This window comes from Nyctibius grandis, chromosome 3, assembly GCF_013368605.1.
Source record: "Nyctibius grandis isolate bNycGra1 chromosome 3, bNycGra1.pri, whole genome shotgun sequence".
Lineage (NCBI taxonomy): Eukaryota > Metazoa > Chordata > Aves > Nyctibiiformes > Nyctibiidae > Nyctibius > Nyctibius grandis.
In genome coordinates, this window is record NC_090660.1 from 38,788,814 (window position 1) to 38,816,675 (window position 27,862).

Here is a 27,862-nt window from a genome sequence, read left to right on the forward strand (position 1 = left end):
AGTTGAAGCTGAAAAAGAAGGCGTAATAACTCCTTTTTCAGGCATCTATCTGTGAAAGAAATGTAGCAGTGGTGCAGAAAGGCAGCATCCAGTAGCACCACCACTTGGCTGTCATTTGGCGAGGTTTGTGGGTTCCCAACCCAGACTAACAGTTAGAGGAATTTGGGATCCCCCCAAAAGATGTTTCAGCATGGTCATTGTGGCTGGGGCTGCTTTTCTGTTTTTTTTGTTTGGAGCTGCAGTGCAATTTAGAGCTGAATCCCCTCCTTGTCCCCACTTATACTGCTTATCGGTTTGGTTCACAAAGTGGTTTTGGTGTGTACAAACAAGATTCCTCGAAGGAGGGCTGTACAGAAAATTTCTTTCCAAGTGTGGTTCAGCCTCTAATGGGGGCAGAAGACATTGGTGGTCCTTTTTAACAGCTTGGTACCACTTCTGAACTGGGAACACCTGTCCAGGGAACCAGGCAAAATGTAGTTTCAAGTAAAATACCCCAGCTACAGATAGATGTAATGTCTTCAATGCCAATTGCTTTGATGTACTACTCTGTTCAGGTTGCACTACCTTCCTTGTTGCTTTAAAAAGAGCTGGTGAGCACTATAGAGATTTCCAGGAGGCTTAGCTGTTGGGATGGCCTACAAACGGGCTTTTGCACGAGGCGTGTGGAAGCGGCTTCATGTGGATGAGCCCTTAGAGCTGCATTCAAGATTTTCCTGTGAAACACCCCAACTGGAGACACTCTGAAGTGAAGGGGTGCTGCATTGACGATTCTCACCTGTTAATTTCTGTGTGCTGATAATGCACTCACTGCTGTGTGCCTTGGATGCTAATTGCATGAATGTTGGACCCACTTGAACTAACTAATCACAATAGATGCAGGAGTAATGGCGATTATGCTGTGGTTGGGTGTGATACCTATTTACTATACTGTAGGAAAGGTAAGTCATGTTGAAATAGACCTACAGATTGCTCTACCCAATTCCTGAAGACAGGAGCCTGGAGAGGAGAGAGGATGCATAGGCAATGCAAGAAGGGTTTTACTAAGGTGTGAGACTGAGGGGATGTGGTACAGCTCTGAAGGTCTCCTGGCATGAAGCTGTAGTTAAAGCTAACCCCTCTGAAAGGCAAAAATGTTTGTAGAGTTGGAGGAGGGCCTGTCTGAGCATACAGGAGTTGTGTGTAGGGCAGCCGTGACCTGCCAGGGCACACAGAGCTTCTTGCAGAGAAAGTGTTTACCTGGAGCAAAACCTACTTAACATTCCTTCTTGTTGGTTCGAATGCAGGGGTGAGGGGATAACGTTAAGAAACATAACTCTGCAAACAGTGATGAATGAATCTGTGCAATGCCTTTCTTCTGAAGGCTTTCTTTTGCCTGAGTGTGGGGCACAGTGCTGGGTGGCTGTAACGTGATCACTGAGGCCTTGTCCCAGTGGCCGATGTGCTGCTGCATGCCGCACTAACCACATGAGGCAGGAAAACCCTGTTGGGAAACTCAATACGGAGAGAATTACAATAGCTGGGCTTTGTGGCTGCAGGGGCACGTGTTTTGCAGTTGTGAGGCTGTACAGGGATAAATAAGGGGACAACCTGTTTAAGCAACGCAGCTGCATGAACTCTTTTCATGCTGCGTCTGACGCCGTGCCTTTTGGTGCGATGGCCAAGGTCAGAAACATTGTAAGGGTTCCTGAAGTGCCACGTTGCTTTCACACATCCAGAGCAGCAGGCAAGCTGCTTCATGTCACGTTTCCAGGGGCAGGGTGTCCCTCCACTGAGGATAGCTGCCTCTTGTTATGTGGATGTGTTTTGGCCAAATGACTCTGTGGAAGTGGATCCAAGTCAAGCAGGTGGTTCAGGATAAGTAATATCTCATTTTATACTGATACGCCTAAAATAATCTGAAAAAGAATCTGGAAAGCGAATGTCACTCCGGTCTTCAAAAAGGGCAGGAAGGAGGACCCGGGTAACTATAGACCGGTCAGCCTCACCTCCATCCCCGGAAAGGTGATGGAACAACTTGTCCTTGGTGCTGTCTCTAGGCACATCAAGGATAGGGGGATCATTAGGGGCAGTCAACATGGCTTCACCAACGGGAAGTCTTGCTCAACCAACTTGATAGCCTTTTATGAGGATGTTACCCGGTGGATAGATGATGGTAAAGCTGTGGATGTGGTCTATCTCGATTTCAGTAAAGCGTTTGACACGGTCTCCCACAGCATCCTCGCAGCTAAACTGGGGAAGTGTGGTCTGGATGATCGGGTAGTGAGGTGGATTGTGAACTGGCTGAAGGAAAGAAGCCAGAGAGTAGTGGTCAATGGGACAGAGTCCAGTTGGAGGTCTGTGTCTAGCGGAGTTCCGCAAGGGTCGGTTCTGGGACCAGTTCTATTCAATATATTCATTAATGACTTGGATGAGGGATTAGAGTGCACTGTCAGCAAGTTCGCTGATGACACAAAACTGGGAGGAGTGGCTGATGTGCCGGAAGGCTGCGCAGCCATTCAGAGAGACCTGGACAGGCTGGAGAGTTGGGCGGGGAGAAATTTAATGAAATATAACAAGGGCAAGTGTAGAGTCCTGCATCTGGGCAAGAACAACCCCATGTACCAGTACAAGTTGGGGACAGAGCTGTTGGAGAGCAGCGTAGGGGAAAGGGACCTGGGGGTCCTAGTGGACAGCAGGATGACCATGAGCCAGCAGTGTGCCCTTGTGGCCAAGAAGGCCAATGGCATCCAGGGGTGTATTAGAAGGGGTGTGGTCAGCAGGTCAAGAGAGGTTCTCCTCCCCCTCTACTCTGCCCTGGTGAGGCCGCATCTGGAATATTGTGTCCAGTTCTGGGCCCCTCAGTTCAAGAAGGACAGGGAACTGCTAGAGAGAGTCCAGCGCAGAGCCACGAAGATGATTAAGGGAGTGGAACATCTCCCTTATGAGGAGAGGCTGAGGGAGCTGGGTCTCTTTAGCTTAGAGAAGAGGAGACTGAGGGGGGACCTCATTAATGTTTATAAATATGTAAAGGGCAAGTGTCAAGAGGATGGATCCAGGCTCTTCTCAGTGACATCCCTTGACAGGACAAGGGGCAATGGGTGCAAGCTGGAACACAGGAGGTTCCACTTAAATTTGAGGAAAAACTTCTTTACGGTGAGGGTGACTGAACACTGGAACAGGCTGCCCAGAGAGGTTGTGGAGTCTCCTTCTCTGGAGACATTCAAAACCCGCCTGGACGCGTTCCTGTGTGATATGGTCTAGGCAATCCTGCCCCGGCAGGGGGATTGGACTAGATGATCTTTCAAGGCCCCTTCCAATCCCTAACATTCTGTGATTCTGTGATTCTGTGATTCTGTGATTCTGTGATTCTGTGATTCTGTGATTCTGTGATTCTGTGATTCTGTGATTCTGTGATTCTGTGATTCTGTGATTCTGTGATTCTGTGATTCTGTGATTCTGTGATTCTGTGAAAATGAGCATAGGTACAGGCTTTCTACAATACAAAGGTGTATGAAATACTGTTTCTAATGGGATGAGAGTATGCCTCTCCAGTGCTGTACATTCTTAGTTTGTGGAAGGGAATTTCACAACCATCACCAAAACAATAATCTAGTCTTTCAAAAAATGATCTGTCATAACTATGGTAGCCAATTTGATTGCAGTTTGATGTTTTGGTTTTTTTTAAATTTGAAATTGAAAAAAAAACCATAGTTTCAGCTTTAAAAGAATCCAATTTCAGTTTGAAATTGTTACTGAAATAGAAGAAACACTGGGATTTTCCATTGGTGCTCTCCTCTTCCATCCAGCGAAGTGTTTCTTCCCTTCCCAAACGGTGTGCACAGCACATCACAAGCAGGTAATTATTGCTGAGAGACCCAGATTCTTCACTTCCAGCTCATGAATAAAGCACAAAAGGGTGGATGGTGCTACAGAATTGCTCCCATTCCCTGTCAGGCACAGTGTTATCATTAGTTTTGATTGACTTTGCTTTTTCTCAGATCCTCTGGGATTTTTTCCACATGTCTGACTGCTGTTGAGCAGAAAGCTGAACTTATTTTTCCTGGTCACTGCCATGCGGAATCTGACCACTGACAGTATAAGCCCTTTTGCAACTCATTAAGTTCTTACATTTCTTTTTTTTTCCTTTCAATATTTTACATTTCATAAGCTACTTGTACATCTGTGTTGGCTTTTGTCAGGACAGCCTCCTCTGTTCCAGTATTTCTCATGTATGGTATGAAGAGGCAGGAGAAACTAAACAAAATCAAAGTCTAGAACAGTATAATAAGCTGTTCTCTTCATCTTTCCAAAATTTATTTTTTAGGTTTCATAATGTTCTGTGATGGCTAGGAGGGCCTGAGGCCCACAGCCTCACCTCAAATACATGAAAACTTTTCACTGTTCAAACAGCTTGCTGTTAAACCATGTCCCTTTCATTCCCACTGGGGGTGGGGTACGAGGAGGGAGGACTTTCTAGTATAGTGCTCCAGAGAACAAATTGAGTGCATGAGGTCAAATATGGGTATCCGAAGAGGAGATAAATCATTCAATGTAGACACAATTTCCTCTTTTTTTCCCTCCATGCACAACACAATGTGCACTGTAGCATGGCCAGGTGATACTGAGCAGTTAATACAGACTGTTTTTACACTTCTTTGCCTTGTACTATCGTTGCCACTTGATGCTTGTACCTGTGACATATGGAGGATTTACAGCCTTTGTATAAAGATGAATTTTATAGCTTGCTTTCCCCTGTGATGACAGAAGCTTTTGGTATTGGTCATACTAATTATTCTTCAGTTCCTCAGGGTGGTTTGAAAAAACTGAAGGGCATAAGTATCACAAGTGGATTCAGTTTTAATTATGCAAAAATTAATTCTCATTTAATGGTATTCTGGTACTTGAATAATTGTAGATTAAGGATTGAGTAAGAAAATATGGCTTACTTTGTTGTATTGCAAGTGTAACTGGTCATCTGGGATGGAGTTTTCTTCCAAGTGAAGAGTTAAAGATGCTGAGTAGATGTGTGGAAGTTTCAGCACTGAAATAGTAATTTCCTGAGGACAGAATAGGAAGTGAACATAGGAAAAGTACTGTATCTCTGTAAAGCCATTAAAGACTAACCTTTACTCTCTTCTGTGCCTTACCACTTGGCCTAACCATTGACATATGGAAATTGGTTTGCTCACTTTTGCCTCTAAGTTGCTGCTTTAGTCCCTCTGCAGAAACCCCAGTTTCAAACTTAGAATTCTCAATATAAAATCCATTTTTATAACCACTTGGTAATGCCTCTGCTCTTGCAAATCTCCTTCCAGTTTCATTTACTTTCTGAGAATGAACGTTAAAAATGCAGTTTTGGTGTTGTGGAGTTTGTAGATCTGTAATTTCCCATCTTCATCCTTGAACCTCAAGACTTATTTGAAAATAATAATATCACAGTAAGTTGAAGTGGAATATTCTGCTGTCTGTTCTCCAACTTTTGAGAAGAAAGGGGGGGGGAAAGAAATACTGCTTCTATTTGACTAGCTATGTGCAAAGTAAATTCAGATTGAATATTTGGTGGATGATTTATGTGTTACTTGTGAATTTGTACTGAATTGATTTAACAGTTTGGGCTCAGAAAAATTCCAGGTAGTGGAATTGTGGTTTTTCTGCTGGGTTTTTTTGGTGTTTGTTTTTTGTGTGTGTGTTGTTTTGTTTTGTTTTTTTTCTCCACAACCTGTATTTGGATGATGAGAACATTTCCTTCTCCTGAGGTATAGAAGACATTAGCTGAAATGCGTCTTTTGCCTGAAAGGTCTGAATCCATGTCTGTCTTCTGACTTCTGCTGCTGCAAGGATGGAATATTCTGAGCTGGGTTTATCTTTCCTGTTTTGCAGCTCTGTTGCACTATTTATCAGGCAAGACAGAAAGTGTTTCTGTTGTCTGAGAGGATGAGGATTTTGATATGCCAGCAGTGAGCCGTTCGCCTGGGATGTAATGGGTTTAACTTACCTTGGGCTAAGGAAATGGTCTGCACAGTAGGATATTGGATAAAAGGGAACAACCGCTGCTTTCCACTTTTGTATTCATGTGCCTCCTTCATTTCTTTCTAAGTGCTCAAACCTGTATATTTAATTTTGGATTTGGTAGAACCTTTCTTTTGATCTGAATACAAACAAAAGCGTTGTGAGGTTTTGTGCACTCATGTTTGCTTTTGTTCAATGACCAAGTCAAGAGATATGTTATCTACACAGCCTTACATTTGACTTTCTTTGCAGCAGCAGTGGTGGAATATTATGTGAGAAACATGAGAACTCTCTCACTGCTGTCTTTCACTGCCAGAGAGTGTTACAGGAGATCTTAAGCTGCTATAACATGTCTGTTGGGGTTTTTTTGCCAGAGTGGATACAGTTGAGGTATGGGACATCTGTGGCAAAAGGTGGCAGAGATCCATGTATATTAAGCACAAGGGCATGAACCTTATGGTAACAACTATTTCATTACATCTCAAAAGAGACCTCATTGGACAGCTTGTCTAAGACATACTTTACCTACAAGGACAGGAAAATTATTGCATGATAAACCTCTAATGCTCATCTTCAATTTACATTTTGGAATATACTATTGTAAGGAAAATGCCTAGAGTAACTATTTGTGAATGAAATCTTACATTAGCCCTCAATTCTAAAGTGTAATCGTCAAATTGCTGGTGAAATGTTTTGCTGTCAGGGCTGCTTGCATAGAGTCTGTCAGTTTGCTAAAGAGCCTTTAATAACTCTGTTGTTTTCAGAGCTCTTTGCTTTCAAACTGTGCGTGCTCAGAGTGAATGTGAAATAGGGACTTGTAAAGCAAAGTCACTTCTCAGAGGTACCCAGAACAAAAGGACCCTTTTGTTTTATTTTTCTGGCAAGATGCTGAATGGTAACTCTGAAGCAGTTTGGGCTACTCTTTGGAAGCCTGAAGTATCTTTGAACTGGCTTCTTTGCATTGGGAATATGAGAATAGACTTACAAAAGAGAATACAGCAATGCTTATGTGAATATCAGAGCAAAGAACTGCCTGAAGTTCACATTATGCTCACTGGATGGTTCTCTCAATTTCAATGAAGTATTTTTGTTTCAGGGAAATGTTACAGAGCTTTCTTCCACCCCACCCCCACTGCTTTGCAAATGCCACTTCATTTATGCAAGGGACCCCTGGTTATTTGTGGTGGCAGGAGATGGAGCAGAGAAGGACAATGACACTGGGTGGCTGTGAAAAACCAGTACAGATAATACAAAACATATGCAAATCACATTATAAAAATGCACAGCAGAAGTGTAACGGAGATGAGATGTTGGTGAGCTAATATTCACCTGAGCTAGTTGGACACTTGCCATATGAGCCTGGTTATTCGGGTGCGGAGTCCAAGCTGGCTCTGCCTGGAGCCAACACAGATGCCTCTGTGCCTGTAGCCTGTGTAGTCCAGTGCCTGGGTACTCTGCCCATGGGTGGTGGTAAGTTGGCTGGGTTTGATGTAAATGTATTTTCCAAATCTTTACTGGATCCTTTAACACTACACTTCTAGTCCCAGCTGAGTGTGTTTAACCCACTCTTATGGCTATAAAATTCTTCCTCTTTGGTAGGGGATTTCCTGTCTTTGGGATGAAATTTGTGGCTTTCCTAGAAATGTCATGACATTGCTTTCTACAGGATGGGTGATATCCTAAGGTTTCAGTTTTGAATCAACCTGATTGTATACAAGTACCATTTGGAGGAAACTGAGAAAACAAACCCATGAACAATGTTTTCATGGTGAGCAGGAAAAGTAGCAAGATGGGATCAATTGGAGAGGTGCCAGGGGATTAAATGAGCAGTAAGAAGTGGTTGCTTTCTCTTAAATGTCTGATTTTCCCATTTTAGTTGGACGTGAACATGCTTGTTCATCAAGTTTTCGTTAATAATATGTAAATACTCATAGTAGATTTTTTAGAATAGGCCAGGTCTTATAAATTAACAAAATAAAAGCAAGTCTTTTAATTATAAACTAAGGCCAAGCAAGAATTTTGTGTGAGCATGTGCACATCTTTTTGTAGTGTGGGTGAAATGCTGAGCATAAGTTCATGACTGGAGTGAACTGAACCATCGGATTGAGGGATGCATCCCTGCTCCCCAGCATCTGCTGTGGACAGCTGGATTGCTGATGAGTGTAGGCATCCCCTGGCCATGTACAGCTGCCTTTCGCTGTCTTTCTTCATCCTAGTAAGCTGACTTTCACTGAGAGCAGATGGATGGTGGCTTGCACAAGGGTCTCTTGGTAGCCTGTCCCTGACTTCTAGAAGTAGCGGTCTTTCCACAATTATATAAGCTGGGATAAGATTTTAACATAAGGCATAAACTATGTCTCATGTCTTTGAACTACAGCGAACATCCATCTGTTGTTTGAATGCCATTTGTAATGCTTAACCCCTGCCAAATCCTGCTGCCTTTGAAGTCCATGGGATTCTTGCCACTGACTCCAGTTGGGATAGGATTTAGCTGACAAAATATTTGTTTGCCTTTATTTCACATAATTTGTATGTGGACTCTAACAGACAATAACATCTACTTATGATTAGAGCTGGGTGAAGGAAGAGGGGATTTATAAGCAATATGTATCTCTGGCCTAGTGATGGAGAATTTCATAGTTCACTGTGGTTTTTTGAGGTTTTAATGCTGGGTAAGTTTTGATGTTAATGTCTGTCTTTTCTCATTCCCTTTTAGGAATCATTTGCTAGTGGTATGTCTTGATAAAGGGAAATTTAATTACATGAACTTGGACACCATACCAATTTTTTAAAAAATCACTTATTCATACAGTGCTCCTTCTCCCGAACAGTGAAGAAATATTTACCCTTGTTAGGAAAGACAGACGAATGGCTCCAGACACTCATTGTAGTGAGCAATTGTATGAAATACTTAATTGATCCTTCAGTAACATACAGTTCTATGCTTGTGGAATGTATAGTCTTTTATTTTTTGATCACTTGCACGCTTGTTAGGCGTAGTACACTTTTAAGCATCTGCATAGGTATTGCCTGCGCTTAGTGTTTGCATGATCTGTGATTACATCATATGCTGCCATGGAGAGGATTATGCTGTCAGTGTTGTGTCAGAGTAGCATGGAATTGCAGTCTGCTGCATAATTAGAAGGATAAATTCAGGAACATTTCTTAGGTGACTGAATTTATATTGATTATTCAGAATAAGTGCACATCAAATTATAGACTTTGCATGTATGTAAGAAGCATACATACACTTAAAATGTCACAGGCTGATAGGGCACTGAAAAAATATGGAAGGATGAGCAGAAATAGTCTGCGGAGCACATCAAGTGCTCTGACAGATTAGGGAGAGGTGTTTTGTGCAAAGTGATTTTGTGCTTAGTGACTCCTCATCTTTTGTAGTGCGAGACTGTCCCTGTCACACAGATTAGAGATGGCTGGAGGGTGGATTCAGAGACCTCTGAAGGGCCTTTGCGACAGCCAGCACCTATGAGACACAGGAGTGTGTCTCTTCGGTGCTGAGTTAGTAAGGAGAGGCTGGTTTCACGTAGAATGTTTTGTAGATGGGAAGAGACCATGCTTTTCTTGTACGTGCTAGATTTATCCATGGCAGGATAAATCAAAGCTACCCTAGAACATCCAGGAAGCTGGCCCTGTCAGCTGCTGCAGCTCTGGCGCTGGACAGAGAAGAAGGATCTAAATCAACCAAGATAAAGGCTACTCTGCTTTGTGCTGGCAGAAAAAAATAATGGTTGAAGAAAGTCTCCTTTTAGGCTTTGCTTTTTTGCAATCCAGAAGTGCAAATCATAATAAATGATGTGGTTTTGATCCAGAATCTTCAGCTGTTGTTTTAAAGAGACCTTGCGTATACGGGCTCATATTGAAAACATAATAGATAATATAAAACAGGTGGTTCCAGATTGTGTGAAACTATAGCTCGTTGTTTAGGGCACTGTAGAATTTAACATGAGACTTAAGTGTACTTCCAAATGCTATACTTCAGTGCCTTGGTGGCTATCTGTCACTGATGAGATGCAAACCCATATAACTGAAGAGCTTGTTCTTGTATTTCTTCTCCTACCAGATGATAGGTGGGAGCTTCAGGTGCTTATCAATGTACAATTTGACCTAAAAGGAAACATACTATATGTTTTGAGGAGGAATCATTATAAATGGAGAAAGAATAATTATTCCTAATTTACATGGGATTGGTTATACCAGATGCATTGCCTGAATCTCACCTGATTTTTGTACCACTGTGAAGCTCTTGAACTCGCTGGACTTTCTGACTTACAAACCTGAAAAGGAGAATCACAGCTTCTGTTTGTAAAGTCGACTGAACACAGCACTTGTCATGGTTGCCCCGTGCAGCTACTAAATATTTCATATGAAGTGCTATTTTGAGTATCCGATTAATTATTTAAAGCTAAACGTGGTTTCTCTTTACGACTTACGAGAGATTTGTGAGTGGCAAAGGCTAAATTGTATAGAATATTGTTGCCAAAACCACTTTTTGTTTGCAGTAATCTGCTAAAGCCAGATGTATATGAGTGTAGATGAAAGTAAGATTAATCTCTTAGATAAAACTAGTCACTGTAACAAGGATTTATGAATGACCATTTAGATAAGCTTTGTGGTCTGTTAGGTTCAGTGTCCTGTTGCTGCTACTAGCCACTCCCAGATATTTCTGAGAAAGGTAAAAGAAATCCATCTATAAAAAGGATGAGATTTTTTTTTTTGGTTGTAGTTAAAATTAATTTATCAGAAAAATCTCATTGGTTCTCCTTTATCTCCAAATATATCTTGCTGATTTACTTTTCAGCTGTGTTATACGCTGCTGAAGTCATAAATAAATAACACCGTTTCTACGTATTGAAAATGTGCTCTTAATAAGCTAGAACACAAACTATTACTGAACATATAAACTATTGAAGCACCAGTTATGAGATACTTACTTACATGAAAAAAACACTGATATTTTATGTTTCAGTCCCAGTAGCCCAGCCTTACAGACTTTTTAATTTGTCTTTTACTGACAACGTCATTTATTGACAAAATCACATCACAGGTTACACTATATTGCTGCTTTTTAAGGTTTCTAGTAACAATGTCTTCAGGTGAGTACCCCACCTAATTTCTATCTGGTGTACTCACAACACTTGCTTTATATACCTTTTCCATCATACAAGAACGTATCTGGATTTTTCATTCAATTGATCATTATGCTTTGTAGTACATACTTTTCTTGTTCTATGAAACGTGGGAATTTTCTTGACCAAAAAAAAAAAAGAGTCAAAGTATACCTAATGATGTTTAGGATTCTATTCAATTCAAGGAATTGAAGACACTCATAATCTGATCTAGAGTTCATGTAAACAAATCAGATTTGGAATGCTGCAGTTAAATGCATGCTTAAGACTAATGGGAGAGTATGGCTCTGGTTTTAACATGTTATACTAAAGCTTCTAAAACTCATTCCTTACTGCCATAGTCAGTGATACTTAGATGTAAATTTAAGCTGAGTAGCATCATTGCGTTCACACATTTCTATTCCGTTAGTGGGGGCTTACATTTATCTCCCTATTGTATCATAGATAATGATTATCAGTAGGCCTACTTCCACAGTGCTGTGTATCAGACTCTCATTAGATCTGTAACCTTGCTGTAATATATTGCAAGAAGGCACAGGGATGCAGCACTGAATGAAGGACCTTCTGTGAGTCTGTCACCCCGCTTCTGAGCAGTGCTTAACAGCTTGTGGAAGTGGGTGACTGGGCTCCTGGGATCCCGTCTTTCCCTGCGTGCCTTGGTGGCAGGCTCTCCCCATCCTTCAGCTCTAGGGGGCAGGCGGGCAGGCAGGCAGGCATGCTGGCAGGGAGAAGCACTGGTCCTTTTCTCCCTCCAGTAAAAAGACCACCCTATGTTTCTTTTGGAGTAGCCCACGTCATCTTTGATTAATTTTCCAAGCAATTGTATCTATGGGTTTGTATCCGTAAATCTAATCTCATACCCTTTCATTTTTTTGAGTTGTAACAAAGATTTTGAAGCTAAGCTGCAGTAGCTGACAGCCTGTGCAGAGTTTAACTGAAGCATGAGATGTTTTTGACCCCCTCTTCGTGAGGGTTTCCTAAGCTTGAAAGTGAGCATGTGTGGACTCCACAAGATTCTTTTATACATATTTTTTTGTAACGGCACAAATTAACTAGTAATATGTATTTGTTCATTACTGTAAAAATATGTTATTTTTGGTGTTTGTGGATCTCCTTTTTCTCTAAAAATATCTGAAGATAGTTGACATTTAATGGTTATATTTGATATAATATGCTTACAAGGGACTTAGAAGAAAAAAGCTGATTTTTATGTAATAAATGGTTTGATTTTTTTTTTTTTTTTTTCTTACGGCTAAAGGAGCATTTGATTTTTCTTTCTAAGTAGCTGTTGTGTATGCTGCTTCTCAGGTCATGAGGAGTTTCCTCTCTAATAGTTTGAGTGGGGTTATTAATAACATTTTGTAGAGACGCTGTTGAGATCTGTGAATATGCATTATTTAAAGTCTCAACAGCTTCTCTTCTGTGCTGCTTTTGAAGAGCATGACAATCAAAATCATGCTTGTGTATTGTTCTTGGGATTGAATGATAGTCTTTCACTTGGCTTGTTTCTTCTGGGAGGTGGAAGCCCTTCTGTGAGCACGGAATTCTTCATTGAGCTGTGCTTCATCTGAACATGTTCAATGACTCTGAAGTGGTTTTAATTGTAGGCTGCGGGGGTGGGGGTTGGGGGGGTGAGAACACAGGTTGCTGCCAGATGTGTCAGTGTTTCATGTGAAGACTTTCTGTGAAGGGAGGGTGCAAGTCTTCTGAAGCTTTCATACACTGTAGTAACAACCATTGGTTGGCAGTATTAAAGGAAGGTGAGATTTTTTGCAAAAGTTTAGTTTCGTATGTCAAAGTGAACATATCTGAGGGCCTTTAAGATTTAACCCTCATTTCAAGTAGAAACTATCCATATGGTGCTTGCAACACCTGCACAGTCTGAAAAAAAAATGGGTTTTCCGCACCTTTATGCTCTCTGCCTTTTCTACTTTTTTCTTTCTTTTTCACTTTCCCTTCTAGTCTTTTTCTGCCTTTGCCTGTGATATTTTTCCCTTCCTTTAAGCTGTATCTTTTCTCCCACTGGTTGTCTGTCAGTTGGCTGTCTGCTTTTGAGGATGGGGCGTCTGTAGGTGAGACAGGTCAAGTTGGCACGTGTTCCCACTCTAAACTGAATGTCATGGGAACAGAGAAAAAAAGATTTTCTTATTTATCTTGGCCTCATAAGTGGTCCCTTCAGGATCGGGGACGGGAAAACGTTTTGGCGGGTTCTGTTTCAGGCTGCAGGACAGGGCACACTGTAAAACAGGTTTAGATTTGGGTTGGGTACAATTTCTTGCTCACACAACTCCTTACAGCAATCCCTATTCCCAGGACCTCAAGTTCTTCTCACCTTGACACCTTCTTCTCCCTGCTCCTGCCCTGGGAGGACTTGGGTTACAGCAACAGCTACCCACATGGGAAGTGATCCTGGCAGAAACCCAACAGGTGCTTCCTTCGTAGGAAGCAGGCAACTTATGGCATCAGAGAAGGGTGTACAGTGGGGATAAGGTCTAACACAATTAGCCAGCTTTCTGTTACCTCTGATGTTATGAATCCATTAAGCTTTTCCCCAGCAGCACTAGCTGGGGTGTTGCTAGCTGTGGAACACAGCATGCATCAAGTCTGCTTCACCTGGTTGCACTTGGTGCTTCCTCTGCTCTTTGCAGATGGTTGCAAATGGATACTTTCAAAGGTGAATGTATTAAATATGTCTTAAACCTAATGTTATGTGTGTCTTGTGCTGTTAGTGTGGGTGTTTTTGGGAGGGAGGGTATTGGTTTTTTATTTTTCATAACCTGAGTTATCAGATTCTTTTACCCCACAAAACTGAGTTGGCTAAGTACTGCCTTTTGTGGAGAATTGTGCCAGGATTTACTATAGCAGTAGGGCATTCCCTGTTGGGTGCTGTGGATACATCAGCTTAGGCCTTGCACAAACACATCTAAAGCATTGGTGATACTAATAGGAGTTTGTCACTGACTTCTGCCAAGTTCAGGAATTTCCATGTGGCTCTAAAGACAGATCTGGCTTTGCAGTTCTTCTTTGTCTTTGTACTTAGCTTGTATGTGATCCATGTTTAACCTGAGTGCTCTTGATACAAAGTTTTCTATATAAGTTCTCTGGTTTCCTATGTCTCAGCTTGGCTGCCTAATCAAGAGGAGGATTTTAAACAATTCTTTAGTAGGCATAAGAAACAAGTGTGCTTAACATAATTGCAAGTGTGAAATAAGCAACCTTCTGCTGAAGGTTCATATGCCAAACACAGCTAATCCACCATATGTGTGACCTAAAAAATACAGACACAGAAATATTCCTCCCTCCCCCAGTTTCTTAGCCTTTTCATGTCTGCTGCAATTGTAAGTAGCCTGGTAACACTATATGCTTGATCGATGTATGGGATCTGTGATGGTATTTTGCAGTTATTTTGCTGCATTGCATAGCATGCCTCTAAGTGAAATGAAAAGAATACCATAAGCTTTTCATCTGTGACATGCCACCTCAGCAGTGGTATGCCTTTGGGAAAAACAAAGGAGTGTGACAACCCTTCAGTAGCCCAGGCAGGATGTTGGCTAAGTACTGCCTTTTGTGGCAAATATTCTGTTCTTGATTCTTATTTAAGCAGTTTGTAAGTTCCTGATGAGTTTTTCCACACAAGGGACTTAAATCTGTCCTTGCCCTCTGACTGCATATGCTGTGGCCCCTGGAGTTACCCTGGTTCCAGCATGAAGGAGAGAACAAGACTCAGAGTGTCCTGGACTATAGGGAAAATAATAAGAATACATACTTTTAGAAAAGGATGCATTTCTTGGCCGTAGCACAGAGGATATATGGTTGTCATACTCTAGGGATTTGTTTCCTTGCCTCCAAAGACCAGTTACAAAAGATTAAGTAGTGGCCAGCACTGCACCCCCTGAAGTCATTTGTGGTCTGATCCTGCACAGAAGGTGCCACATAAACGGCAGAACTTTTACTCATTTGCAAGTAGGTCAATACCCATCATGGGTCCAGTTTTGTGACACATAATTTTTGTTACTTATTACGTTGCTGCAGGATGTAATATGTTACCCACTTACGTCAACACTGGAAAAACAAGTGTGATATGTACTGTGTCATAGCCAAAGTGTAAGCACATGCTCCACAACTCTGTTGTAGGCAGAATACAGTTTAGCCAAAGTGAGTATAATCTGTTCATTTGTATGCACAGCTAAAATTACTGAAGAGTACCTTCCAGATAAGGATTCATTTAGGGAACTGTGGCAACTGCGTAATTAGCTACAGGTATGGCTTTAATTGCAGTCTGTAGCCAATAAGGAATGCTTGGTCTATAGGAAGAAGCAAAGGAATAGAATATGTGCATGAGGCAGTTAAATGTTTAAAGTACTATTTGCAAATACAAGCTATTAAAAAAGTGAATCATGCCGGAAAAATGGTCCCAAGCCATAAAATATTAATTGATCATTAAGTCATAAGAGGCACCGATATATACCCTGTATCTAAATATGTCCCCTTTAACTTCCATGTGCTGTTTGTGCACAAACAGCAGTGAGGGGAAAAAAATTTTTTTCTTAACAATCAGAAGGTAACAAAATGTTTGCATTTTACGGAGGGTGTGATGCACAAAGGCTGACCAATAAGAAAGTTTGTATTAATTGAATGTTTGCATTAATGTTTATGGTTTTTCAAAGCTACTAGAAAACATCCATCACCTGTAACAGAATATAAACACCCATGTCTCCTAGGGTGCTTTAACAGCCTCGGTTCAAAGTCATAATGTTTGGGGACATGGCACGTATGGAATATGGTATTACTAATTTTATGTTAAAGGCCTACGCTTGTAGTACAACAAAATATACAAACCATATCGACATGGAAGCTAGGAGATGGCTTGAATCTTTCAGCCCAAAGGTGGACAGTCTGGAGAAGCTTTTTAGCTTGCGAGTGGAGAGCTGGAGTGACTATCCTTGCAAGATCTGGGTTGGAGAGAGTTCTTTGAGAGACAGCAGAATCTGGGGTGCTTTATGTGCCTGTAGAGGGGAAGAGCCCCAACTGCTGGAGTGTATCTGGAGGACACAGCAGCTGATAGAAGACCCAAGAATTATTTAGCAATGCAGTGATGATTCTTTATGTGAAAATCAGATCTCCCAGCTGAAAATGGCACTATGTCCTGTTGTTCAAGCCCCCCAGGGAGCAAGTTAGGTAGGGGAAAGGGGAAGGAGTGGTCCTTTGCTGATGCACATAGCTATGGGTCTGTAATATTAATTGACGGTATCAGCTTTATAGCAGGTAAATGGTTGTATTGATCTGCAATATGTACATAAGACAGACAGTGGAGCACATACTGTAGTCTGCTGGACTCTTTTTTGTGCTTATTGTTGTTTTCTTTGTATACTTGGCAACTGTATCCTGGGAAATTTTGAGTTTGATAACAAATAATGTGCTGTGAAAACGTAGAAAAAACAGGATGATACCTACATGACTTAAATACTTAACATGCTAGAACTGCACTAAAATACTACCTCCCAGTACTATATATACTGTGTTGCTGTATATTTTCCAAAACTGAAGTCTGATAGCCATATGCTAAACTAAAGGAATCTGGTTTTCCCCAGAAGGTAACAAATTGTCTCTTCTTACTGCAGGTGCATTTAATGCTCCTCTGCCAGTGAGCAGGAGACATCACAGCTGAGAAAGGGATTGGAACTAGGACATATTTGCCCACTGAGAGGACTAGATTTCTCTCTAATTTTTTTCATTTGCAATTTCTAGCCTTTCTGAATACAAACTAATAATTTCTGATGCATTTTAGCTCTATTGAGACTTTTTGGGTTTTTTTGATCCTTCCATTAAAAAGAGCAAAACTTGATGAACTATTCTAATGTAACCGACCTGAGGAATATGAAAGTATGTATTCCAAAATTAATAGCTTCATTTTCTGAAATGCAGAAATATGTACCCACTGTTTCAAAATATTCTGTCAGGGAAAAAAACAAAAAACAAATAATTTTTTCCTCCTAACTTTTTTTTAATTTTAAAAAAGCCAGTCCCCAAATCAAGGAATGGATGAAAATTAAGGAAGAAGTGTCTGCTTGACCTACAAGTGCCAGATGCTGCTTCTTTACATTTAAATTTTACACGTGCTCTGACTTGCTGACTACCAGATAATTTGTATATATATTCTTCTCATGGATATTTTGGGTTCTTTCAAACTATTCCCCCTTGAAGGTGAATTTATAGCAAGTAAAAAGTTTGGCCAAACAACAGTATTATAGAAGATGATGTCTGCTTTTAAATTATGTACTACAGGTTCCAGTTTCGTTGTGTATTTGGAATTTTTGTAAGATGTTTTTTAGAACTACTAAGAGAAATTTTGTACTTGTGAAAATACTCATGTTTTATTCACTCTGGATTGTTAATGGGTAGTAGTAATGGAAGTGCATCCCTCAGTTTCCAATGTTTTAGATGTTTCATTTTTGCAAACTTCTGTTTTGTTCAGGAATACCGTCTACCAGCATGTCTTGGTGTCTGCTTGTACCTTGGTAGAAAAGGGAATGCCTGGAGGGAAGCTTTTCTCCTTGCCCTTTTATAGCAGGGCAAGCAGGTGTATTACACTTACTGTGCTGTATGATGCATATGTATGACAATGTCAAAAATGCTGCAGGGAAGGGCAAGACCAGTACTTTTCCACCACAAACTTGGACCTGAGGAGCACAACAAAGCAGACATGAGTGTACCCATGGTACTCCTGTGTAGGTCTTGCTTGTCTTTCATAGATAAATCAGCTATTGTCCATGCTCTCAACCACTCTAGTTTTCAGTATCAAACCCAGCCAAGTCCTAACTCGTCCTAACCACACATGCACTACAAGTTAAAACCTGTAAAACACATGAATTCATTTTTCTTTTGCTTGTTTACACCTATAGTCATATGAATGTAGTGATGAAAGGAATTGCCTATCAGTCCTCATCCAGTCCTCTGCAATCACAGGTAATTGTGCAACTGCTGTGAAGCCCATAGAATCTATTGCATATGGGCAATATAACGCATTTCTTTTGTGACAAATTTAGTCTACAGTAAAGATAAAAACCCATAACTCTTACTGTTCCACTCATCACAACATAGTCCTTGCCTGGAGAAACTGGGAGGTGTCGAGTGCATTATCCACACTCAAAGTCTTGCTATAGCACAAGACTTGGTTACAGCAAAACTCCTTGTTTTGGACCCTGTGTGCACTTTGTGTTCATATGCTGCCTTATGTGGAGCCCATATAGAGCTCCTATCGAGTCCTAAAAGAAACACAGAATGGTCCTGAGGAAGTTTACAAGATGCTACAATTAAGGGTTGATTTTGAGAACTTTATATTATTGTTCAGTACCCTGTGTTGGAAGGAGATGGTAAGACTTTTTTTCTTTGGAAGTTGGAAATAATCTGTAATTCTCTTCCAGGCTCAAGTAGGGACGGTTGTTATATGTCAGGCTGGCCAAGTAGCTGGAAGGATCCGATGCAGTGGGGGCTGAAAGTCAGTGAAATTTAGGTGGAAATTGGGAGGCTGGCCATAGAGAATCAGCTCCTTTCTCCACTGACTTTCTCCTGTGTGAGAATTGCTGGTTTTCTGGTATTCTTACTGAGAGCAGAATTTTAGAACTGCAAAATGCATAATAATGACTGAGGCTGTCATCAGTTTAGTGACATATAGAGAAAGAAGGATGATTTCTGCCATGAAGCATTGACGATTACAGGCAGAAAAGATTGATGTAGGTCAGCTTTGCAAATTTTTATGCATGTCCCTATTATTTAACTAAATTCCTCACCTGAAGCAGGGATAAAATGTTGAAATAACATTTTGAAATGAATATTTTTCTCCCAGATTGGTCACAGTTAAATAAAGCATTTTTGTCTTGATTTTTGCCCTTTATTTCTTTTTTTGAGCTGAATGCTTATTTGCCCTTCAAAAGGTTTAGTATTTTTTTTTACTTTTATACTTTTCATGATTTATTTTTGCTTTAAAAAGAAACAAACAAACAAAAAAACCCTTATGAGAGGAAATAAACTATAAAAAGTCAGTGGTAGTTTCTAAGCTGACCAATTGTGTTCTCTCTCTGCAACTTTGCTTCTGAGACTCCAACGGGACACATTGCACACTTCTCTCTAATCAGAGATGTCGTAACGAGGGACTATGGAAATTACCAAGGTAGTTTGGGTACTGGCATCACTGTTGCCCTATTAAAATGATGCTGCAACATGTTTAATTTATTCACCTGTCACCTCTCAGCCAAGTATCATTAACTGTAGGTCAAATAATTTTCTCTAACTTGACGAAATTCCTGTTCTCTGAAGGAGAGTGCTTTTCTGCTCTCTATGTTTAGGCTCTTGTTCTGAAATGTGAAGGTGCACAGGAGTCCCTGGTGCAAATTAATCTTCTGTGGTCTTCTTTCAAGTGAAACTAACTTCCATGCTAATCTGTTCTGTGGGGCTGTCAAGCCTTTTCGAAGACTGATTGATCCTCGCTGCAATAGAAAAGTGACACTCGAGCAACAGCAAACTACTTTTGAATGTTTTCTGATGTATTGCTGGCATTAATGCTGTTCGTTGCTATGCTACTTGGCCAGATATATTGTTTTGTTTCACCTGTTGTTGCTATGTTCTTTGTATATTGTCTTCAAATATGGAGATGCATACAATCGAATTTACACAGCACCTTAGAAACAGACCTCCATTTTTTTAAGGCAGGTTGCTGTGTACTACTGTGGTTTTTACGAACAAGAAGCAAATAAACCCTAGCATTGCAGTTTGTTCCAGTGCTGAAAAAGGAGAGGAAGAATTGCTGGAATCTGTATTATACATGAAGCCAAGACTGGAAAAGTTCAGGGGTCGCTGAGGTGCTCTAACATGACTGGGCATATGGGGATGAGACAGATATGTGTGTATATACATGTTTTTGAGTGTATAGGTAATGAAAACCATATGGCTGCACTAGTCTTTGGCCATAAATGAGTTGAAAGGAAGATATGTAATGACTGAGACCTGAGAGCATCTTATGGCAATTTAGAGAAGCAGAACCTTGCAGAGACTGCTTTGCAATGGCTGGTCAGAGATGACACCTATTCAGAGATGTTTTTATTGAACTGCACTGACAGATGCACGAGAGATTTAGGGAGGCCTGATGGTAAAGGGGGAGGTATGTATGGTAGTGACAGCGAGAATGCATATGACAGAGGGAACAGTGGGATAGTTGTCATATTTATTTGTTGGTGCCAATCCTTTCCAGAAAAATATGTCAACTTTTTTGAAAGCTTAATTATGATTTAATTGTCAAACCGTAGAAAAAAATGAATAAAAATGCCATGTGTAGAAATAGGACATACCTTGAAAACACTCCAGTTAGAGACAGTTAAACTTTATTATAGTATGTCCAATATACTGAAGTTTTTATGGAGAACCCTACAAGTTCTTCGGCATTTCAAGCCAAAATGTCATGCTTTTGGGTGTGATTGTTTGTTCAAGGGCATTCAGGAGGATCCTGAGGTCACAAACAAATAGCTAGGTGTAGATAATGCCTACTCTCAGGAACTTATTATGTGAGAGACTAAAAACTTTTTTTTAGAAGAGAAAGCATTGATAAAATACTGCTTGAAAAAACATTTGCAAGAAGCAGATCTCAGGACAGCATTCACACAAGTTAGGTGTTTGATGTAGCTATTTTTATACAGCATGCGGTAAATGTACTGAGTTATACTCTTATTAACCAGTTTACTGTCCCTCCAGACCTACAGGAAATATGTCTTTTGTTTTATGCCTGGGACTGGGAACAGTCTCACAGATGCAATTTGGCAGACAGGAGACAGGTGAGACTCTTGGCATCTTCTCCAATGACCACTTGGAAATGCTGTCTGCTGTCTCCTCTGGCCACAAAGCAAAGCAAAGAGGAAGGACTGGAAGCTTCTATAAAAAGCTGCTGTTTGACAACAGCTTTTTTTTCCCAAGAAATGGTTGTGGGGGGAAGAAGTAAGGAAGGAAAAAGGTGCAAGCTCTGATGCACGACAGGGGAGTGCAAGTTAGAGGGTAAATAGAAGATTTTTCTTGAGACCAAGGTGAGGCACCTGTAAAGCGAGGAGGGAATAGGACCTGGTGTTGTCAAGGGGAGCAGAAGCAGGTAGAGACAAAGAAATTAAGGGGCCTTAAGATGGGTGCTCTGGAAAAATAAAAGTATGGAGGAAAAAAGAGACGGCCTATCCCTCCTGTCTTTTGGTGTGTGTGTGCCTTTGTCAACACAGGACCAAAAAGAGGAACAGCATGGATATATTGTAACTGGGCTGGGACAAAGCAGATTGCTGAATCTTCTGATGAAGAAGTAATACAGGGTTGTTATTTCCCTTTCTCTCATGCCGAGCAACTCTGAAAAGTGAAAATCCTAGGGAATTGCTTGTGTCAAAGGAAAATTTCAGGCTTGCATTTTTCAGTCTGCATTTTTCAGCCTCCTGCAGTCAGGTGTGTATCCTGTACTGGTGTGTGACAGACTGTCAGAGAATGAGTACTTTGTTAAGTAGTTGTTAATTTATTGTGACATTCATCTGTTTGGAGTGATTAGCTTTTTGACAGATTTTTTTTCCCCTTTCAGTTAGTGCCTCAAGAATGAAGGGCTTCATGTGGAACAATGAGAAAAAGCAGCAGCTGCAGGAAAGTAGGAAAAAAAATAATCTCGGCAGGTTATCTGAACTATTCTAGGTCTGGTTTACAACCATAGGAGCAAGAATACATATGGTACGCTGTAAGCGAGCTCTGCTCCTGAGTCAAGGAAGTGAATATCCTCGTTTCTAAAGCTAAAGCAATCCTCCTCTGCTGCCTGCTTGAATCTTTACTGCTGGCTTCTTTACCAATGGCTCTGCCACTGCCACTGGCTCTGCTCTCCTGAGCAGCACTGCCCACAAAGTGCTCCCTGTCCTTTCAGCATTGGTTGACGGAGTCTCCTGCTGCATGAACTAAAGCTTGTTTGGTATTTCTCCAAGCAACTTTAAAAATAAAGGATCGTTAACGGGTTCAAAACTGTTTTCTGCGAATATATTTAAAGAAAAAAATCAAAATTTTTCAAAGGATGTAATAGCCCTTTTATGGGACACTCAAATCTAAAAGCTCTGTTGATGCCTGATCATTTATTTGTTTGATTATCTATTTAAGGAAATTAAGTCTTTGATCCTTCAGTCTTCGACTGAGCACCTGCATTTATGGAAGCCCATAGACCTCTATTCTCCTGGAAACTTAAGTTCTACAAGCTGACTAAATGTTGGGTTGAAAATTCTTTCTTATGTCCACCAAAATGGCCAAGAGATCAGAAAGGTTTGAGTATCTTTATACAGATTCATTATCTCTTTAGAGGTCTATTAATTGATTTTACCAGTTAAAAAAGTCTTAAGTCACCCATGTTAGCAATAAAGTGGGAAAAAAAAAAATGCGAATATGTAGGACATGAATATGCATGAGAGGTGACAATCATTTATGGGGTTGGAGTAGCTGTCTACCAGCACCATGTTCAGCTGTCCCAGTAATGCTGCACCCACCCGGACATACTTGCAAGGAGAGGGCAGCACAGCTGTCACCTGCCAGGGCCAGAGGGGAGCCACGTCTCTGTCTGCCCTGTGGCTGATGGGGAGCCAGCACAGTGTGGTCCTCAGTCCCTTCTAGGAGCGTGGGGGTCAGGCCATGGCTGGGGAGGCCCTGCCTGGCAACATGAAGCAGCGAGAGCCATGCTGAAGGAGTGAGGAGGTTGAGCGGCTCTCTGTCTCCCACAGCATGAATAAAGAATCCCCTTTACGCTCTTTACAACTCAAACACTGTTTTCAGTCTGTTAGGAAGGAACCTGTAGGCACTAAGCATAGAGAAGGTGCTTAACAAGTAATAAAGAATAGCAATAACAACTGATTGGGTCTGGGCACGTAAGAAGAGGGGGAATATTTTGTGAATATTTAAAAACTTAAATGTATTGCGAGCAAGTCCCTCCATGCGCTATTGTTAATTACCTAGACAACAGAAGCTATGCAATCGCCTTCAGTCACAGGCTTCTATTTAATAAGGTTATTGTAATGTATTGCTATTACAGCTCTTCTAACAGTTTGTGCAAATTTCCAGCTTTTTCTCCTAGGGCAGCATTGCAAATCAGGCTATAAAACTCATTGGTAAAGCTACTTTCCCCCTATTAAAGTAAGCGGATGAGAATACCTAGCGGCAGAGCTGAGAGTGGCATCCTCTTGGCAGAGTGATGGGATTGTCAGGCAGCACTGGACAGCCACAGCCGTGCTGCCCAGCTTGGCGTGGCTTAGCCAACTAATTGCTAAAACTCTTGGGGAGATCTCACAAATCCAGCAGAAACACTTGCACATTCACACTATTAAAAATACTTTCGGTGGCAGAAACTGAATCTTATTTGTTGCTCATACATAGTTAAGTCAACCAAATTTCTGCTCTGTTGTACGAGCCCCGTTCAGAGCAGCTCTGTTGCGAGAAGGAAGTTGCGCCAATTGACATCAGAAAACCGAGAGCAAAGTTTATCCTAATTAAGTTCCTTCTGAGGTTAATTTACCTGTTTCTATTGATTTGGCTGAACCTGTTTCTTAGATGTATCTGCAATACAACATCCATTCATGAGATTCTCTGGCAGACAGCTCTTGTGTGTGTGTGTGGTGTTAATAGTCACAAAAATTAAGTAATGAGAGGGAACATTTGAGAATGATTCTGCGAGGATGATACAGTGCAGGAAGCAATTATTTACAGACTAGGTAGTACTGTTTAGGATATTATTCCTTGGCTATTTATGATCATAAATTTCCTATCTGACATTGGTTTGTTCCAGATTAGATTTAGACGGTGCACTGGAGTGTTGAAATAAAAACAGCAATGCAGTGTTCTGACCCCCAGTAATAAGCAATAAATTCCATGAGATGTTCCTCCTGTCCTGCTAATCTGGTTAGACCATTTAGAGGTTTTGCAGATATTTCACCTCCATAAATATTTTGCAACAGTCAGGTGAGACATTTTACCATTTAAAAAACGCATGTTTGGTATCTGAAGGTATCACCCTTTGCAGAATCAGACAAAATAAATACCATATGTGGTGTTTGTACGTGTTTGTCTTACTCTTCAGGCTGGAGGTTGGGTAGAGGAAGAAAGGTAATTCTAAAAAGAAAACAAAAGCAATTAGAGGCAATTATCACTGTTGCCTTTTCTTTCTTGGCATTTTCTAAGCACAGAGCTGCTCATTTTGGGGAAGATCAGACCTTTATGAAGATCTTATACAAGGCATGATTCGAAAGTTGCCATCACTGGCTCTTGCAACAGGTTCTGGTGCCACAGAAGCTGTCCTGCAGAAGGGCTGACATTTGGGGTGCCTCTCTGTCCTGGTTGCCTGGCCCCATCAGGGATCCCAGAGGGATGGGGAGTGCTGCAGCTCCTTCTGGTGCCTCTGCCCAGGTCTTCTTCCTGGGGGTGTGGGGATGAAGGAGGCTGGGGCAGTGCATGGGAGGGAGGGAGGATGCAGGACCAGAGCTCAGGCCTGAGCTAGAGGGAGGATGGTAAGAAGAGTGCAGCCAGCTCCCACAAAAGATGGGCACTCACTGGTCCCTTCTGGACACATAGCCAAAACACAGCCACTGGAGAAAAAAATTCCTCTTCCAGGAGAAATTTGAAAGCTTCCAAATTAAAAGAATTTGGTTTTAATACCTTTCTTTGTCTCCAAGTAACCATGCTTTCAAATACACTTTGTTGGTGGTTGGTTTGTTTGTTTGGAAGTTATTAGTCTCTTCCCTGTGAAAGTCCTGAGTCAGTTCTGTTTAAATAGTTTCTTTTCTGCTCTGGAGATGGACAGGAGGCAGAAACTTAAAGTTTTTAGAGGGACCAGCTTCGTCTTCATTGAGTTTAGCTGTGGCTTTAATCCCATTCCTGTTCCTTTTGGTTTTTTTATTGGTTTGTTTGTTTTTATATTCTTTCCTTCTGCACTTGTGCATTGGTGAGAAACAGGTAGAGAATAGCTTCTGTTCTTTAGGGAGTGTTTGCATCTACAGTCTGAATGTGGGATGCTCAGAGGGAGATACTCTGAGTGGAGTCCTGGTCCCTGCTTGGTGATATTAGGGCTAGCAGTGTTGTGGTGCCAGCAGTCATGGCATCTGAAAGGCCGTTGTTTGACCTGAACTACAAGAGCTTCTCTCCATAAAATTGAGTTGTTAAACAGCTACAAAATATTTTAATTTTTCTGAGTTACAGGACATCTGATGCATCATTATCACATTCTCAGCTAGCACTAGTGATGTTGTGTTGGTGTTATGGATGTGTTGTCACTTTGGTTAGTGCACTTAAGGGGCTCAGCTGCATTCCCAAACATTATCTCTGGTTTCCAGCACAAGCCAGGAACGTTTTTAACTGCACAGCCCAAGGGATGTGAGAACATGGCAAGGTGTTGGTGGTTTCACAAGACTTACTGGACAATCATCTTAGAGTTCAGAAACTGCTACAAGCTGTCTATTGAATCCAAGCCCCCAGCTGAGAGAGAAAAATAAATATTGTACAGATTAATTTTCAGTCTTCACCCACGACAGATCTGTTCAGTCCTAATGCCATCTATTTGTGGAATTTAAAGGTAGAGAATAAGCTAACTGAGATTACTACAAGCATCCACTAAATACAAGCATGAATAAACCCTGTATTCAGCTTTCCTTGAGGTGAGGAAAAAATGTTTCAAAATGTTAGGGTATTTATTTTTTTTACGTTAAACTTCTGGGAGAGAACAAAAATCTAAGGGAAGAAAAACATCTAGGGGATCAAAAAGTCAGAGAAAAGATTGTTAGAAATAGTAACATTAAAACAAACAGACTCCAACCAGAGAAATGTCTCCTGTGAGTCACAATTGTGTGGCTCATTTATTTTCATCATTTTTTTCTATGCTCATATCATGTTGTTTGATCACTGAGCTTTTTTAGTGTGCCCTTCATCATGCATGTAGTTTGAAGAATAGCTAGATAATTATTCTCTTCTCTTGATTTTCTTAAAAGAAAAAAAAATAAAAAACAAGTTTTCCTACAAAAAAAAATTAATGCAAACAGCAACAGTGACGGAAGCTAAACCATTTCATCATAATGTAAACAATAAATAGGGTAGGATATACATAAATTAGGAAGTCTTATTTCTGCTTCATGATAAGATTTAACTTTTTCATTGCATGTGTCTGTTCCCCAACACAACCCCTGAGGAAGTTTAACACAACTTCATTCAGCAATATTTTTTTAGAGGCTTGAAGGGAAACTTCAATTAAAAGAGGTAATCAAATCTTAGAAGGTATCATTTTCAAGGCATCAGACTAATTTAATTATCTAAGGATTTTTTTTTGTGACCTCTGTGTTGAGTTTCATCTTGATGTCAGCAGTTCTTAATCATCATCTTTTCCGTATTTTATATAACAATCTTAGAGTGTCTAGTATCTATGCTTTCAGAAGTGTGGGTGGCTCTTTGGGGTTTTTGTTGTTGTTTGTTTGTTTGTTTTCTTCTGAGTTGGAAGGTGCTTTCAGATATATTCAAAAGGGAGCTGAGGAACATTGATGCTGAGTGGTCACAGGTGCTTGCTGAACTCTCACAGGGGAATCCACGACCCAGTGTCAGTCACCCAGCTTCTCTGACTGAGCTGTGGGGCACTGCATTGCCCATCGAAAAGGCACAGACTCACAGTACAGCATGATACCCGTGCACAACGACAGCTGTTTTCCCATGTGCAAACAGGCAATTACACAAGGTTTCAGGCTGTAGAGGGTCTGTCCAGAGAACATGCACATCGTGCAGATGTAATGACTAGATTAGCCTTCACATCTGCACAACAAAACTCTTCCTCAATCCCCTCTTTTTTTTTTCCAGTGAGTGCCAAAGGCAAAAGATCTTTCATTTATTTCAGTGTATGAAACTAGGCATGATTCAAACACCCTATAGATTTGGGAGGGGAGGGATGACTAGCAGCTGTTACTGCCCTATCCTTGGTCGTTGATTAAACTTGTTTCCATTGCCAGTTATTTTGTTATTTCCATTTTGTTATTTTTGAAGTAGAGTTACAGTAAGTATGCCTTCTCTCTTACATTTTTTTCCTCTAATTACTTATACAGAGAAGTCATACATAAGATGGTACAGGTTCTGTAAGAGACAAGAAAGATTTGGCAGAAAGAAAACTCGGGGAGTCTTGAGAATCCTGAGATTTCAATGACAAATCTTTTAAGGAGTTCTTTCGTTTTCCAGTTTCTGATTTAGTTGAGAAACAGTGGTCTTGAAGTACAGGCTGTGTGTCCGTAACCAAGAATGGTGACAACTGAATTGTGCTAAAGTTAGTGTCCTAAAATGGGGGAAAAAACATTCACAAATCTTGTATGCTAGGGTTGGAAGTATAAGATTTGATTACTGGCAATATTTAACAGATGAATGTTCAGCTTATGTGTATATAAGTCCCTGGCATCCTGATGCTGATGCACATAAATACAGAACGCTTTGCTGTTTAACAGAAAAATAAAATCTACTATTATGTAGGTTTTTAGGACATCTCTCTTGGTACATAACAGATGTTCTGATTTCAGAGAAAAGCAGAAGTAGTTTTGATTGTGCATCCTTGCTAAAACCAAATAAATACACAAAGCTATTTTGCAGATTCCTGGCTGAAAAGTGTATGGAAATGTGTGTAGTGCCACCGTGTTTCTTCTTACTAGTGCAGAACAGTCCTTGAAGTCAAGTCA